Source organism: Delphinapterus leucas, chromosome 13, assembly GCF_059928025.1.
Source record: "Delphinapterus leucas isolate spDelLeu-1000000601 "Yukka" chromosome 13, BTC_Dleu_Yukka2, whole genome shotgun sequence".
NCBI classification, from domain to species: domain Eukaryota; kingdom Metazoa; phylum Chordata; class Mammalia; order Artiodactyla; family Monodontidae; genus Delphinapterus; species Delphinapterus leucas.
In genome coordinates, this window is record NC_143141.1 from 37586421 (window position 1) to 37605130 (window position 18710).

General features: G+C 37.1%; 1 protein-coding gene across 2 annotated transcripts in view; it reads right to left on the minus strand.

Moving 5' to 3' along the window:
* Window positions 1-18710, minus strand: part of ETAA1 (ETAA1 activator of ATR kinase) — a 66126-nt gene continuing 47416 nt past the window's right edge. For both annotated transcript variants that reach the window (XM_089923080.1, XM_022597253.2), the window contains exon 6: window positions 1-18710. This exon is cut by the window's right edge and continues 34485 nt beyond it. The gene's annotated coding sequence lies outside the window, so the exon portion shown is untranslated.

The window sequence follows — 18710 nt, forward strand, 5'->3', positions numbered from 1 at the left end:
TAGTAGGTCTGTGTCTTTATTCCCGTCTTACCCCTAGGTTCTTCATGACCTTTTTTTTTTTTTTTCTTAGATTCCATATATATGTGTTAGCATACGGTATTTGTTTTTCTCTTTCTGACTTACTGCACTCTGTATGACAGACTAGGTCCATCCACCTCACTACAAATAACTCAATTTCGTTTCTTTTTATGGTTGAGTAATATTCCATTGTATATATGTGCCACATCTTCTTTATCCATTCATCTGTTGATGGACACTTAGGTTGATTCCATGTCCTGGCTATTGTAAATAGAACTGCAATGAACATTGTGGTACATGACTCTTTTTGAATTATGGTTTTCTCAGGGTATATGCCCAGTAGTGGGATTGCTGGGTCGTATGGTAGTTTTCTAAGGAACCTCCATACTGTTCTCCATAGTGGCTGTATCAATTTACATTCCCACCAACGGTGCAAGAGTGTTCCCTTTTCTCCACACCCTCTCCAACATTTATCTTTTCTAGATTTTTTTTTTTTTTTTTTTTGCGGTACGTGGGCCTCTCACTGCTGTGGCCTCTCCCGTTGCGGAGCACAGGCTCCGGACGCGCAGGTTCGGCAGCCATGGCTCCCGGGCCCAGCCGCTCCGCGGCATGTGGGGTCTTCCCGGACCGGGGCACGAACCCATGTCCCCTGCATCAGCAGGCGGACTCTCAACCACTGCGCCACCAGGGAAGCCCTCATTGTAGTTTTGATTTGCATTTCCCTAATGATTAATGATGTTGAGCACTCTTTCATGTGTTTGTTGGCAGTCTGTATGTCTTCTTTGGAGAAATGTCTATTTAGGTCTTCTGCCTATTTTTGGATTGGGTTGTTTGTTTTTTTGTTACTGAACTGTATGAGCTGCTTGTAAATTTTGGAGATTAATCCTTTGTCAGCTGCTTCATTTGCAAATATTGGCTCCCATTCTGAGGGTTGTCTTTTGGTCTTGTTTATGGTTTCCTTTGCTGTGCAAAAGCTTTTAAGTTTCATTAGGTCCCATTTGTTTGTTTTTGGGAAACACTCTTTTGATGTAAAAAGTTGATCAGGGCATCTCTTCAGAATATTTCTACACTAACTAGCCTTGGCATTCAAGAGGCAGACTTGGATTCTATTAAAAAGAACGCTCGAGAAGGCCCAGAATTATCTAGAAAATAGCAAATGAAACCTTAATGCCCTAAGCCATTCTGCAATGGCAGGCAAGGTCACATTAACAGAAATAGCCAATATTCTTGGAGTTAGAAAGGCCTTTCTTAAACAATATTACACCCAGAAACTTTTATGAGAGGGATACATATACTATTTCCTAAAAATGTTAAACTTTTGTATAACCAAAGGCAATATTAACAGAGAGAAAAATGACAAATTGCTAAAATACAGTTTAAACCTATACAGAAAGTTATTATCTTAATATAAAAGGCTACTATCTTAATATATAGAAGCTCTTGCAAATCAACAAGATTGATAATTGGGAGAGCAAATGAAAAAATGATAGAGACAAAACAGATTTTCAAATACTAATCAAAGCAATGCAAAATGAAATAATAAAATAATATGTTTTGCCTCTCATAATAATCAACTGTTAGTACTCTGAACTAAGCAGGGTGTGGGGGAAATAGTGAACTCTCTTAAGTGAGATGAGATTTTAAATTGGAAAATTTCTAGGGACAATTTAATAAGATAAATAAAAATTTTAAATGTATACATTTTTTGCCTCAGCAGTTTTATTCCTAGGAATATATTCCAATGAAATAACTGACCAAGTACACAAAGATTGTGTGTATGTATGTAGGGATTTTATAATAATGAAATAATACAGAAAGGAAATAACCTTAATGTTTATCAGTGAAGTTTGGTTAAATAAAGTATGGAAGAGTTATAAAATGGAATACTGTAAAGGCTTCAAAAACCAAAAGTGATTATTATGTAGTTTTTTCCAGAATGCAAGGATGGTTAAACACTAGGAAACAGAGTAATATAATTTCTTATATGAAATTATATATGAAAGATTCCATTATATATGAAAGATCATATGAGTGTATCTATAAATGTTTGTTATAGACTGAATAATGTCTCCCCAAAGGAAATTCAGGCAATGTGACCATAGAGACAGATTAGAATGATGAAGCCAAAAGCCAAGGAATGCCACTTCCAGCAGAAGCTAGAAGAGACAAGGAATGGATTCTCCCCTAGAGATTTCGCAGGAACGTGAGCCTGTAGATATCTTGATTGCGGTTCTAGTGAAAATGCTTTTGGACTTCTGGCCTCCAGAACTGTACAGAATAAAGTTCTGTTTTTTTAAGTCACTAAGTTTCTGGTAATCTGTTACAGCAGGCACAGGAAACCAATATAGCTTTGGTACCAAGAATGGGATGCTGCTGTTAACACACGCATAAAAATGTGGAAGTAGCTTTGGAATTGAGGAATGAGTAGAGGCTGGAAGAATTTTGAGATGTATGACAGAAAAAGCCTAGATTGCCTTAAATAAACTGTTGGTAGAAAAATGGGTATTACATATGCTGCTGGTGAGGGCTGAGAAGGAAGAGATGAGCATGATAGAGAAAACCTATATTGTTTTAGAGAATCCATGTAGTGTCATAAAGAAATTGCTGGCAGAATTATGAATGTTAAAGTTGCTGCTGGTGAGGGCTCAGAAGGAAAATAAAGGAAAGGGGATTCTTGCTATAACGTGGCAGGCAGGAAGTCTAGCTGAATTGTATTCTACAAGGTTGTATGAAAAAAGAACTTGCTTAGCTGAGATTTCCAAGCAAAATGTTGAAAGTTCAGCCTGGTTTCTTCTTGTTGTTTGTAGTAAAATGAGTGAAATGAGATAAACTGAGGGAAAATCTGTTAAGTAAAAGGGAACCAGGACTTGATGATTTTGGAAACTCTTAGCCTATCCAAACTGCGAAAACATCAGAATTAGGAGGTTCACTGTTAGGAAAATGTGCTCTGGAAATAAGGCCAAGGGTATAGCTGGAGAAGCTTTTGAGGAAGTGATTAGGTGTGTGTGACTCATGGATACCCTCAGCCATGTCAGTAGAAGTGAGGATAGAGATGGGGTGATTCCAGAAAAGGTATTTGGAAGACTATTTTGTCTAATGCTGTGAATTTTGTAATATATATGGGAGACTCAAAAAGGTTTTGAAAGTGTTATACCAAAACTGACAGTTGTTGCACAGACACTGCCAGTTTAGACCAAAAGGGGCAAAGAAAGGATAAATAAAATTAAGTAAGGCTAATTGGACTTCCCAAATGCTACAAGTAAGAAACAGAATGATAAAACTACTGAGGTGCAAACATGTGCTACCCTTCAAGATAAAGGAAGAATGACTCAGAGGGCAGAGCCTTAGGTCTAAAGGGTGAAGCCATGGAAATGTATATAATTTTATATGCATGTATTTTTACATAAATGGCGTTGATCTCATTCTTTTTTTTTTTTTTTTAGTCAACTTTATTTTGACATATGTATCTAATCTGTTGCTCCCATTGCCTAATCCTTCCAGTGGGTACTCTTGCATATGTCCCTTGTGATGGCAGATTAGTCCTCTATGGTAGCACAAGGTAGGTTGTAATTCCTGACCTCCTTGTAGTCAGATGGACCATATACCTAGTTCTGGCCAATGAATTGTACGAAGAGTGACATGTGTCACTTGTGGGCTAGAGCATTGAATTGCCCATTCAGGAATCCACAAAACATGCTTTTACCCTCTGGTACAGGGATGAGCAATGTTTAAAACAGAATGGCTTTATCAACATGGGTGTCAAAGAGACTAGGTGAGTAAAGAGGTCTCTGCCGATGTGTGATGGACATATGGTAAGAACAAGAAATGAACTGGAACTGTTTCAACCACTGAGATTTTGGGATGCTATGTCTCACAGCTAAACTGAGCTTATCCTGATAGATATATCTTCTAAGACACTGTATGAGAATCCACCTGGGGTAGATACTCAGGAGCAGAATTGGCATGTATACATCTAACTTGACTAAGTACTTACACAGCTCTCCAGGATGGCTGCCCCAGTTTATACTCCCTATATGCCCCATCCCTGCCAACATTTGGCATTTTCCAGCTTCTAATTCTGGTGAGAGTAATTGGTATAAATGCATAATTCATTGTTTATTTATTTGTGTTTCCCTGATAAAAATTAATTTAAGTAATTATTATGCTCATAATAATTTTGGGGGAGATTTTTTTGTCTATAAATTTTTTGGTTCATATCCCTTGTCCACAGTTACACAGTTGTGTTTTTCTTGTTGATTTGTAGGAGTTCCTTTTGTTTTATAAGCTAATAATCCCTTATCAGTTGGAAATTACAAGTGTCTTCTCATATTCTGCCATTTATCTACTTACTCTTTCCATGACGACCTTAACTGAACAGAAATCCTTAATTCTGATGCAATCAGATGCATTGATTTTCTGCCTCATCTTTCACACTTTAGAAATTTTGCTTAAGAAACCCTTTCCCACTATTAGGTTAAAAACATATTTTTATATACCCCATTTTAAAGGCTGGAATGCTAAAATGTTGAAACGTTAAATGTTTGAATGATGATTTCTGGTAGTCTTGTTTTTCTTTCCAATACTTATTGAGCACTCATTCTATGCCAGGTATGGTGCAAAGTGTTTATTTAATTCCTACAGCATTATCTTGAGGAAGATACCATTAGAAACTCCATTTTACAGAGAAGCAAACTGAGCCTCAGAGAGGCCATGTAAATTTCCCAAGGTCCGTATAGCTAATAAGCGACAGAACTTGGATTCCAATCAGGTGGTCTGACCTCAAAATGTCATTGTTCATAGACACAAGGTAGTATGAGTTTGAGGTTCAATTGATTGACATCTATTTATTGAATATCTTTTGTGTGTGTGTCACACACCAAGCAAGTCCTGCCTTTCCCTGGGAAAGGTAATCATTTGTTAGATGTATCTATGTGGTAAATTTATTTTAAATATTTTAATTATGTATATATATAATTATATACATATATATATATGGAAATGGATTTCCTTTTTATTTATTCCATAAGATTTTATTGAGCACTTACTTATGTCAGATGTTATGTTAGATGCTGGGATGTGATAATGAACAAGAAAGGGGAGGTCTCTGCACTGCTGGAGCTTACAGAAGGAGACAGGCAGTGAATTCCTAAGTATCACAAGGGTAACTGATTGTGTGCCTACATCCAAAGAGAAGTACAGGGTTCTTTGGGAACAAATAAGAAGGGTATCTATCCTAGTGTGGAATCAGGGGAGTGGGTTGGGGAAGGAGCCTCTGAGGATCAAACATTTGAATTGAGACCTAGGAGATGAGTTGACCTCAGCCAAGCAAAGAGGCGAGACCAGAAAATGCCAGGTAGCAGGAATGGAATGGGTGTTAGGCAGGAAAGGTATGCATTTACCCAGCAAATCCCTGCACATCACAGCGTTGTCTCCTTGAAGAGGAGATAAATAGAGAAAGCCTTGTGTTCCCATAGGATTTAACAAAAATCCCACAGTTCTTACTCAGCATATCCCATTTTAGTGATTAGCTTCATGAGGTCAATCTCTTAATGTAGAGGACTATAAAATATTCCTTTGTTCTAACACTAGTTTGTCATCATGGGATTATTTTAATTAAAGGGCTTGATTAAACCTTAATTGTTAAGTATTTAATTCAAGTCAAATCAGAGAAATCAAGTTTCTCTAATGTTCTTCAAATATACAAACACACATTCACACACACTGATACATTCTCACACACATACACAGGCAGTAACACACCTTCACTCATACATGTATTCACAGGCATACACTCACGTACATTCACACCTTCCCATGCATATTCAATTGCAATAGTGCACCCTTACACTCACACAATCACATAAACACACACATGTTCACACACACGCACTCTGACATGCACGCATATTCACATCCTAAGCTTAGGGTGTAGTTTATCACATGTGTTTCACACCTAGAAGCACAACTTACTTATTTATTCAATATTTTAACAAATACTTATTGATCATCTACTAAGTGCCAAGCCCTAGAGATACAACAAAAAACAAGTCATCTCTGCCCTCATGGGGCTGACATTCTAGTGCAAGTAACAGAGACTCAGTAAGACAACAAAAAATGCAGATTATTATTCCAGGTTGTGATGAATGCCATGGAGAAAAAAGCCAGGTGATGAGCTAACAGTTACTGGAGGCGGCTACCTTGGACTGGACTGATGGAGAAGGCTTTCCTATAAGGCAACACCTAAGCTGAGGTCTGAATGACAATGAGCCAACCATTCAGAGAAAGGGTGAAGGAGCAGGGCAAGCTGAGAGAAGAGCAATTGCTGGAGAAAGGGCTTGATGTCGACAAGGAACTGAAATGTGGTCATTGGCTGAACGTCAGAGAGTAAGTAGGACAGTGAACAAGATGCAGCTGGGAAAAGAAACAGGAGCCAAATTCAGCCAGGCCCCATAGGCCACGACGCTAAGTTTGGGTCTATTCTAAGAATGGAGAGAAGTAGCAGACAGTTTATAAGTGCCCCCACTAACAATAGGTTTTGTAGTTTTACAAGTCTACTCTGGTTACAGTCTGGGGAACGAACTGAAGAAGACAAGGGTAGAAGTGCGGGACCCATGAGGAGGTGGATGGAGGTGACTTGGGCATGAGTGACGGTGGTGGCTTGGGCATGAGTGCTCACAGTGGAAGTGGGGACAAGAGCAGGGATTTAGGACTTACACTGAAAGTAAGAAAGCAGGACTTTGTCAAAGACTTGATGAGGCAGTGAGACAGGGTAGGATTAGGATGCCTCCCAGGTCTTGAGCTTGAGCACCTGAGCATACTGTGGTCGCTAGCATTTATTTAATCACCGTCTGGGTCATAGTAATGGCTTGCATTTATTCAGTGCTTACTGTGGGCCAAGTATGTGAATTATACGTATTATCTCATTTATTCTTTTCAACATCTCTAAGAGATGAGGAAAGTAAGGCTCAGTGAGGTTAACTTCCTCACTTCCAAGGACTTGTATGTAAGTGGTGGCATCAGAAATGAAATGCAAGGACTCTGAACCCAGAGTCACCTCAGTGAGACATCAAAAAATCATATTTTGGGAACCTATCACTCCACATTTGAGTTGTTAAGATCCTTATTACCAGTTTTTCTTTTGTCCTCAAGTTGCCTCAAATGGTGATCAATTCACTGCAATTTGTATCCTCACCCTAGACTTGGAAGAATGAGAAGTACTGACCATCCATTTGCCTTTTTTGTGCTGGAAAAAGGTAGTGCAGGTGTGTTGGAATTATAAATGTAAATAACGTTTGAGGATTATGCTTGGATTTTATTTTGTCTCTGATCAATATACATAAGAGATTTAGTCATATATAAATTATCTATATTAAATGAATAACTTCAGAGAGGAGTGCTCTGTGTGCAGTTTTTCCCCCATGAGTAATTAGTGTTGGGAGCACCATGAGTCATGCTTAATTGGATTGTTCCTTTCTGATACTTCTAGGGCTTTCCTCCTCCCATTCAGCAATACACACACCCTTGACTCATGACTCTCCTTTCTTCACACTTACTCCTAATGTCACCTGCTTCTGTGACTTCATTTCTCACCACCTGGCCATTCCTGACACCCTCTGTGCCCTTGACCTCTCTTAGAGCTCTGTGTGGCATTTCTTGTCCACTGGTTCTAGGCAGGAAAGAGAGGGTAGGAGGAGTGCAACTCTAGAAAGCAGAGTGGAGAGAGGTGATTGAGGATGCTGACGACCATGACAATTTCTAGCCATAAGGGGAAGCAAGCCAGATCCAAAGTCCTAGTTAAGACATTTAAGGAACATCTTGTGAGACAAATCAACACTCGGATTCTGATCACTGAACTGTTTGTAGATAAAGCACATTCACTATTCTGTGCTCAGCTGAATATATGTAACTCACACAGGATACATAGGGACCGTAATTCCTATATCAACACACTAAATATAAGTCCAGTCCCTTGTATATAAAGAGGACAAACATAACCTAACCAGAGACAGTTCTGAGAGGCCAGTGGAAGCCACAGAGGAACTTGGCTGGAGGGTTTATAGGACAAAATAGGGGAAAATAGTTCCTAACCCATTACGCACTGCTCAGAAGATTTCTAAACAAAATACAAGTTAGATTAGTGCCTAAAGGAAAGAATGAATGCACTATGTCCAACCTTCCCAACTCCCTCCCACCAACTCCCATACCATGATACGTCTCTTAGTGAATAAAACAGGCAGCAGAAACATAGGCAAGAATGCAGAGGGAATTAAAAACTGGGGAGAGGGAGGAGGTGAAAGATGCCAATTAATTAATCCTCCAGTCTTTCAAATCAGAGAAAACCTTGGCATTCAGTGATGATGAATCAATGCTGCTGACAGTACATCATGTTAGGATCCCAACAATCTAATTCTTCCATCAACAGATAAGGCAGATAATTACCACATTATCACAAGGCTTAAAAAATACAGGAAGGAATGCCTTCCTGTAAATGCTAGTGCAGCATTATCCAGCTCATCCTGTTAAAGACTCAGGACTATGTTCTAAACTGATCAGCAGTCCTGGAGAGGGTTGGAATGGGGCTGCGGGAGTGGGTTAAAATCTGGAGGGGCAATTCTTCTTAGGAGAGAAATGTCTTTTGATTAGAAAAAAGAAAAAAATTGAAAGATCATTTCAGTTGTGGAAGATAGGTCTTGGAATGTGGCTGGTTGTGAGATAAGGGTAAATAAAGAGAGCACTGAATTGCTCTGCATAATAAATAGGAAGAATTTTCAATTTTTAAGGACAGGCATGAGAGAGGGACATCTCATCTCTGCACAGTACAGAGGTGAAAGGAGAAGGAGGAAAATAACGTTCAAGGAAAAGTCACAAAATGACTAGTTCTCAATTACACAAATGGCCAAAGAACTTTTAAGAACATGAATGTCTAATATTAATCTCATCAATTGTACTATAACTCAGGGTAAGTACTCACTATATCAACAATAAAAGTCTATTATACATAACTATCTTCGAAAACTGCCTTGTTTGGATTGTGCTTTGGAGAATTTTTAAAAAGGTTCTGATCTTTGTTGAGTCAACAAAAGAAAGAAAAGGGAAATTCCTTAAGAATTCAGAGATAAATGAGATCAAAATTCAGCAGAAGCCAAAAATCTGAAGTAGATGTGATGGTTAGAAGCAAGTCCCAGGTGATCCTCAAAGATACACATTGGGGTACACACAAGATTTTCCCACAGTGTGAGGGACACTCAAATTATTTGAATTTAAATGTTAAAACCCTTATGGCTAGAAGACTGAGGCATACATCTGAGTTATACTGCATTTGTCAGAAAATTGTTTAATCTGTTCCCTATTGTTTAGAATAGCTTGAAATGGGAAATTAAATACTCAACAATAGAAAAAGAAGAAAATAATAATGAATCTACTAGATAGAAAATTATGCAGTCAATAAAATAATATTTATAAAGGATTTAAAATAAAATCATAAAAGATTTTGTTATGCTAAGGTAAAAATAAATAATTCAAATTGTATATACAGTATGATTGGAACTCTAAATATTGCCTAAATACCTAGGAATATAGAGATGACTTGATTCTAAGAAAAATTTTAATATACTTCCACCATTTAATAGATCAATGGAGACACTTGCATTCATTTCCATAGATACCAAAAATACATCCATTCTTGATTTTTATAACATTAATATAATAATAGATGGATAATTCCTTAACAAGATTTTCTATCTGAACCCAAAAGCCAGGATCGTGCTTAATGTTGGATAACTAGATACTTTCCTATTAAAGTGAGGAACAAATTAACATTGTTCAAGCCATACTAACTAACCAATGCAATAGGCTAGAGACCTAGAAAAAAATCGTAAATAATCTAGGTATACATCAATAGAGAAATGATTAAGTAAGTGATACTTAATCATTTCTCCCTATAATATCAAGAGTCTTCTGCAGATAAGGGACTAATTCCATGTAGTTGAGATAAAAATGAAAAATAAGGTATAAAGCATTGAAAACATTGTATATAGCATGCTTCTATTTGTATAGGAAAAAAAGGCAGTTTGTATATATGTAGACTGTTTTGAAAGAAGGAGATGTGAAACAGATAATAAAAGAAAGACTAGGAATTTGGAGGTATGGACGGGAGGTCATATAAACCCTTTTTTACTGTTTGGATTTATGATTTGTATGTATTACTTTTCCAATTAAAAGAAACTAAGAATCAAAAGAAAAAAAGAAAATTTTCAGGTCAAAAAGTAATAGGAAACTTAACATCCAATAATAGAAAATTGGTTAAATAAGCTATGGTAAAAGTATTTAATGGGATTTTATGCAGCTATTAAAAATTATGTGTATAAAATTAAAGTATGAATGTATGCTGTATTGCTCAATGAATATTTGTTGAATGAATAAAACGATGAATTCCAAGTGGGGGGAAAAACAGGATAAAAATTGTGAATCCTGAATAATCATAATTATATAATACCATCCAAATATATATATATATAAGAAAAACAATGTCAGAAGGAAAGAAAGAATAGAATAGTGATATCTTCTGCTTGTGGTATTACAATGTACATTAAAAACAATTCCTTCTATTTTTCTGATTTTCAGAAATTTATGTAGTAAATGTACATTGTTTTAAAATGGAAAAAAAATTCTTTTAATTTAGGAGGCAAGATGTTCTATCTGCTTTTCCAAAAGAATGTGGAAAATAGCAAATAAATTACTCCCCAAGGGTTGTTCATGCAGACCCTGCAGTGTGGGCACAATTTCCTTAATGTTCACCCTAAACCCAACTGTTGATTTTGAGTTTTACTTGCAAAATAAACAGTGAGCCAAAAGTAAAACACTGATAAAATTGAACTTGATCTGATTTATTCTAAAAGCAGAGACTTGCCTAAGGCAAAACTCTTTAGGAAAACATTCCAACTGCTAAAAGAAGGTTGTCAGCCTGTACTTAAACCAGGTGAATTTTCATTCATAAAATTCTTTCCTGCTCCTGTCATAACATCATGAAAAAATTAAAAGTTGTTGCCCTTGAACTTTCAATTTAGTATGCATATGCTTGTAGGAAATAAGTGGCTGTGTGAAAAATGTATAAGACACTCAATTAATGTTTGTTAATGTGATGACCTTTAGTAAATAAATTTGAAGTCAATTGGAATCAATATTGGAAAGCAAGTCTTAGTGAAGAAAAGGATTTTGTTGTCTCTCTAAAACATAGATGTTTTTAGATTAAAGGCCAGGCTACTGATCTATGGTATATAAATTTGTTGTTAGTTTCAGTGTTTACTAGTGATTGATGCATTTCACCTCCTACATCAAATCTGTTCTACTCAAACCCTTTGCACAAAAACATTTTTTATGAGTGGTTCTCATCTTTCTTTATATAAAACACATATATTTTTCTTTTGCTAATTTACAAACAACAAAATATTTTCCCCTCTGCATTTGAATTATTATGTTTTTTAAAATATGTTTCCAAAATTTTGAGAGGAGAAATAAAACAAAAGCCCAATGGCTTCTGATTCCCTCTCACATCTAGTATTTAGTAAATCTTTCAATATCCTCAATAATTTTTGCCCCCCAACACACGCCCACAGGCAACATACCTGTGTCTCCAGCCAGAATATTGCAGCAATACCATTTCAGTCCCACTTCATGCCTTTGCTCATTATGTTCTTCCCAGTGTCTCGTATTCTATTCTTGGCCTGAACTGTTCTGTCTCAAGGTCTCTCACCAGGTGGCCCTCCAGGTGTCAGCAGATGCTGCAGTCATCTCAAGACTTGGCTGGTGTTAAAGAATCCACTTACAAACTCATTCACATGGCTGTTGTCTGTTAGCCAACACCTCCATGCCTTCCCACATAGGCCTCTCCATAAGCTGCTTGCATGTCATCACTACTGGCTTCCTCCAAAGTTGTGAGAGGGGAAAAGGGAGAATAATATGAAAGCCACAAGGATGTGAATACCAGGAGTGGGGATTGTTGGGAGTCATCCTGCAGGCTGGCTATCCACCAGAGCTATCACACTTAGAAGCCCAGACTTGTTATTGAACCACATTTGGATATGCTCATACTGGATTGTGGTGAAGGAAAGTGCAGAGTTAATTGTAGGCACAAAACAAGGAGTCTGGGCTGTTAATGCTCAAAAGACCTGAACTCCCTGAACTTTAAAAAACCTTTCAGGGAAAGGTTTTTTAAAGATAGGGTGATGGAGAGGGTTGCAGGATGCATGATCAGCTCACAGACATTCTTCTGATTGGTTGGTGGTGAGGTAATTGGGAATCAACATAATCAACCTTCTGGTTCCAACCGGTCTGGAGTCTACATGCTCATGGTCAGCATTCATTTAACTTCTTCTACCTGGTAGGGGTTTCAGTATCTGCAAAACAGCTCAAAGGATATGGCTCAGAATATTATCATAGGCCTTGAGGAGAAACTAAAGGTTCTTGGCTTTGTTTAATGACTAAACTATTATTATTTTGTCTTATTTGATTGCTTTCTTTTGTTTCAGCCTCTTCTCACTTCTTTGATTAAATTTGTTCTTTGGAACTCAGGGAAGGCCTAGGAGGCTAAACTTTTCTACAAACAAGAGGCAGGCAGAGGACATGTGCGGGGGTGGGGGGAGTTGTTCTGGGAAGGTCCCATAGGGTCCTGCTTGGTTACAGACTGAGTCTTAGCTTCTCCCAGAAGTTTTCTCTAATCACCACTCCTTTATGATTTCTTTCTTCTCAGAAACCCTTTAGAACAAATTCTCTACCATACTTGGCTCTTAATAATGCCGTTTTTGAAACTTTTTGTTTCATTTAAAATAATTCTCCCAGTGCAATGAAGCTTTAAGGGCCATAACTAAGACTCAGTATATTTTGTTTCATAATTCCTATCTCAATTTTAGCAGTATTTGGCTTAGTAAATATTGGAATGAGTCTAACTGAGGATAACTTAGTGGTTCTGAACACTGGATGCTGATTAAAATTGCCTGAGGAGCTTTTTAAAAATATTGATGCATAGATGATATCCTCAGATGGACACTGGTATTTATTTAAACGCTTCCCAGCTGATTCCAATGGGCAGTCAGTGGCTTAGGATACTTCCTGCTTTGGACAATAGATTAAGAGGGGCCTATTTTGAATGATGTTTTTTTGTTCATTATCCTATAATTCTGCCAAACAAAACATTTGCTATTATTTATTTTATTTTATTTTTTCATTTGCTATTACTAACTCAGTTCTCTTCATTAAAAGAACTGGGACACTGATTAAGTATTCAAAACCCCATTAGTCAATCTAGTTCTTTCAGAGATATAGTTTTTACTTCATACTCAGTCAGAAGTAGAAATATGCATAATTACTTTTCCAAAATGTACAATTATTATGCCATCTAATAGAAAGATCAAATCACTAACTATAACTAATAAAAATTGCCCAAGAGTCATGAAAATCAACTGAAATGGCTACAACTGCAAGCTATAAAATTATATCCAATAGACAAAATTAAAATTGATAGTTTGAAGATCACTTTCAATACAGCTCTTTAGGATCTGTCAGGAGAGGAAACGTCTATTTCATTTGAAGTCCTTAAATCTCTTCCCCTCAGAAAAATTAAGGAAACACTCCCATTTACCACTGCAACAAAAAAGAATAAAATACCTAGGAATAAACCTGCCTAAGGAGGTGAAAGACTTGCACTCAGAAAACTATAAAACAATGATGAAAGAAATTAAAGATGATACAAACAGATGGAGATATATACCATGTTCTTGGACTGGAAGTATCAATATTGTGAAAATGACTGTACTACCCAAAGCAATCTACAGATTCAGTGAAATCCCTATCAAACTACCAATGGCATTTTTCACAGAATTAGAACCAAAAATTTTACAATTCATATGGAAACACAAAAGACCCCGAATAGCCAAAGCAATCTTGAGGAAAAAAAAAAATGGAGCTGGAGGAATCAGGCTCCCCAGCTTCAAACTATACCACAAAGCTACAGTAATCAAGACAGTATGGTACTGGCACAAAAACAGAAATATAGATCAATGGCACAGGATAGAATGCCCAGAGATAAACCCACACACGTATGGTCACCTAATTTATGACAAAGGAGGCAAGAACATACAATGGAGAAAAGACAGCCTCTTCAATAAGTGGTGCTGGGAAAACTGGACACCTACATGTAAAAGAAGGAAATTAGAACACTCCCTAACACCATATGCAAAAATAAACTCAAAATGTATTAAAGACCTAAATGTAAGACCAGATATTATAAAACTCTTAGAGGAAAACGTAAGAAAAACACTGTTTGACATAAACCACAGCAAGATCTTTTTTGACCCACCTCCTAGAGTAACAGAAATAAAAATAAACAAATGGGACTTAATTAAACTTTAAAATTTTGCACAGCAAAGGAAACCATAAACAAGACGAAAAGACAACCCTCAGAATGGGAGAAAATATTTGCAAATGAAACAACAGACAAAGGATTAATCTCCAAAATATACAAACAGCCCATGTATGTCAATATCAGAAAAACAAACAATCCAATTAAAAAATGGGCAGGGCTTCCCTGGTGGCGCAGTGGTTGAGAGTCCGCCTGCTGATGCACGGGATAGGGGTTCGTGCCCTGGTCCGGGAAGATCCCACATGCCGTGGAGCGGCTGGGCCCGTGAGCCATGGCCGCTGAGCCTGTGCATCCAGAGCCTGTGCTCCGCAACGGGAGAGGCCACAACAGTGAGAGGCCCGCGTACCGCAAAAAAAAAAAAAAAAAAAAAAATGGGCAGAGGACCTAAATAGACATTTCTCCAAAGAAGACATACAGATGGCCAAGAGGCACATAAAAAGATGCTTAACATCACTAATCATTAGAGAAATGCAAATCAAAACTACAATGAGGTAACACCTCACGCCAGTCAGAATGGACATTATCAAAAAATCTAGAAACAATAAATGCTGGAAAGGGTGTGGTGAAAAGGGAACCCTCCTGCACTGTTGGTGTGAATGTAAATTGATACAACCACTGTGGAAAACAGTATAGGGGTTCCTTAAAAAACTAAAAATAGAAGTAATATATGACCCAGGAATCCCACTACTGGGCATATACCCTGAGAAAACCATAATTCAAAAAGAGTCATGCACCACAATTTTCGCTGCAGCACTATTTATAATAGCCAGGACATGGAACCAACCTAAATGTCCATCGACAGAAGAATGGATAAAGAAGATGTGGAACATATATACAATGGAAAAAAATGGAGTTGGAGGAATCAGACCCCCCAACTTCAAACTATACCACAAAGCTACAGTAATCAAGAGAGTATGGTACTGGCACAAAAACAGAAATAAAAAGAAATGAAACTGAGTTATTTGTAGTGAGGTGGATGGACTTAGAGTCTGTCATACAGAGCAAAGCAAGTCAGAAAGAGAAAAACAAATACCATATGCTAACGCATATATACGGAATCTAAAAAAAAAAAAAGTACTGATGAACCTAGTTGTAGGGTAGGAATAAAGATGTAGACATAGAGAATGGACTTGAGGACACGGGGTTGGGGGGGAAGCTGGGGCAAAGTGACAGTAGCATCGACATATATACACTACCAAATGTAAAGTAGTTAGCTAGTGGGAAGCAGCAGCATAGCGCAGGGAGATCAGCTCAGTGATTTGCAGTGACCTAGAGGGGTGGGATAGGGAGGATGGGAGGGAGGCTCAGGAGGGAGGGGATATGGGGACATATGTATGCACATGGCTGATTCACTTTGGTGTACAACAGAAACTAACACAGTATTGTGAAGCAATTATACTCCAATAAAGATCTATTTAAAAAAAAATCTCTTTCCCTCTTTCACATTGTCCATGAGGTTTTAAAATTCCCTACCAGTTCTGCTTCCAAAGGTTCCCCACTACCCTCCCCCTTTGCCCAACCATAGTTCACAATCCTGAAAAGGATGGAGTAAAAAGCCTTTCTGATATAAAAGAGTATTTCAAAGACATGGCTTCTGTGGATTGGGAGGTCACAAGGAAAAGAGATTCTTTACTGCCTGGTTAGAAATATCAGCAGTTTTCCATTGCTTATTTCATGGTGTTAACCTTAGTTCTTCTGCCACTCTAATTCCTATCCCCTAAGATGTAATTAGTGAGCTCATTTAATTCTTAAAAATAAAACACTTCTGTGGTAGCAAAGGCTCTTCTGAAAAGGTTAACTAATTCAAGTCAGTGGCTAAAATTTAGGACAATGATTCTCAAATGTGGTGTACATCCTTTACATTTTTTGTTGTAAGGTAAAATGTAAAGGGACCTACACCAGACTTAATCAGCATCTTACAATATAAAATGTGCACCGATGGGCCCTGAAAGAGATCAAGACAGAACTAAACCTGCTGAACATCTTGGTACAAGGGTATTTCTGGAATTCTTCTGCATGTCCAGCATAAATGGATCAGACTAACAAATAAAAAGTACATGACTGTTAAAAGTAAACTGAGTGAGGGTAAAATTAAAACATTTGAAGACAAAATAAAATTCTGATTATCATTGGTATTCCTGATTAATAGATGAAATAATGTAGAATTATAGACGGCATAATAGCGCTAATAGCAGCCCAAAGCAGAACTGACCCAGAACCTTCTCCCCTGCCACTATATAAAAAAAAGAAATCCAGAAAATCTTCTTCATGCTAAAAAGCTTAAAAGCCAAATTTCTACCCATTGGCTGAAAATGAACCAGACTTACAACATACATTTTTCATCCTAACCTTAATCCTGGTTTCATGTCAAACTAGGTCTCATTTTCCTCTTATGTTAGGCCAGATTTTTTTGGTTGCAAGTTACAGAAAGCTTAATTTCTAAAAAGGGACTTTATATATTTCCTCTAAAATCATAGTTTAGCAATTTCATTCCTTTTCTTCCCACGAAATTTTATAAAATAGAACAAAATGCACTAAATTGTTTATATAATGGTCCAAACATTGCCGCATAAAATGGCAATGCAGTCAAAATAAAACTGTAGCCTGAAAACAGGTCCAGAAAGCAGGTGCTTTAATTGTCCATTGAACTGATGAACTGAAATCTGAGCCAATAGAGTTCTAGGAATATTGATGTAAAATACATGAAAGTACAGATTTTAAATCTGCATCCTCCAAAGAGGTCTTTCCAAAAAATAGCTGAAATATAACTGGCTACAATAACATAGCTACCATGTTACCTAAATTCGTTTATTATATATTTTAGGTCTAAACATCTGACTGGTTAAGAAAACTAAGATGAAACAATTGTGACTTAAATAGTGAGAAGTCAGAGATATAACTGAGAGTTTCTTAAACTGGCAAAAACAAACATAAACTCAAATGTAGATGTGTTTGAAAACTGTATTTTCTGAAATATGCTTTAATAATCTCTGTAAATTGGAACAAGTCAATGGAGATAAGCTCTATGGTGTTGAATACAATGTCTCAAATGAATGGCATCAAAAATGAAGATGATGCTAAAGTTAGAATTTCCCCATTTTCTTCCTGGAAGTCACCCAAAGCAACAGGGAGGAAGAGATAATAATACAAACTTCTCTTTTGCAAAACAAATACTAAAACAATAAACTAAAAAAATAAGTGTAGGCATCCCATAAGAGGGGAGATCAGGCAAGGATGTATGCAAAAGGAACAAGGGAAATAACACTGTAGCTTCAGATCTCAGAAAGAGTCAGCAAAACACACTTCTTAAAAATAAGGGTCACTCAGTAAGTCAGAAAGATTAAAACAAATACTGTATGTTAACACATATATATGGAATCTAAAAAAAAAAATAAAATCGTTCTGAAGAACCTAGGGGCAGGACAGGAATAAAGACGCAGACGTAGAGAATGGACTTGAGGACATGGGGAGGGGGAAGAGTAAGCTGGGACGAAGTTAGAGAGTGGCATGGACATATATACACTACCAAATGTAAAATAGATAGCTAGTGGGAAGCAGCCACATTGCACAGGGAGATCAGCTCAGTGCTTTCTGTCCACCTAGAGGGGTGGGATAGGGAGGGTGGGAGGGAGATGCAAAAGGGAAGGGATATGGGGATATATGTATACATATAGCTGATTCACTTTGTTATACAGCAGAAACTAACACACCATTGTAAAGCAATTTTACTCCAGTAAAAATGTTAAAAAAAAAAAAATAAGGGTCACTCTCTGAGATGCAAAATCCAAATGCCTTGTGTGCAACAATGGAAATAGGATGCATGTGCTGGAGGCAGGAACTCCTCTGGACCTGGTTTACTTTTGAGAATCAGAAGGATGTCAACAAACAAGGAATCATAAAAATTAGCTATATTTGTAGAAGTCTTTCTCACAGAAAGTGAGAGTAGAGATTTGCCATTGTGAAAAACCTCCATAGTGGCTATCCTCATTGACTTGTGAAAATTAAAGACTAGACAAACTCATATATAAAATTCTGGGTCCTCAAGATAATAATTCCAACTAAACTGGAATATTGCCACGAGCCTTTCCATACACAAAACTCCTAAAAATAATTGATCCTGGAGTAACTCATCTGCTTTAAAGATGAGTAATGAGTAATGAAAAAATAAAGTTTCACCAGAGTTACAGAAATATACTACAAGGGAAAAAAAAAGAAAACAAGAGGAAACAATTCAGAATATCTTTAAAAAAAAAGCATATTAGGTATATGCTTTGTT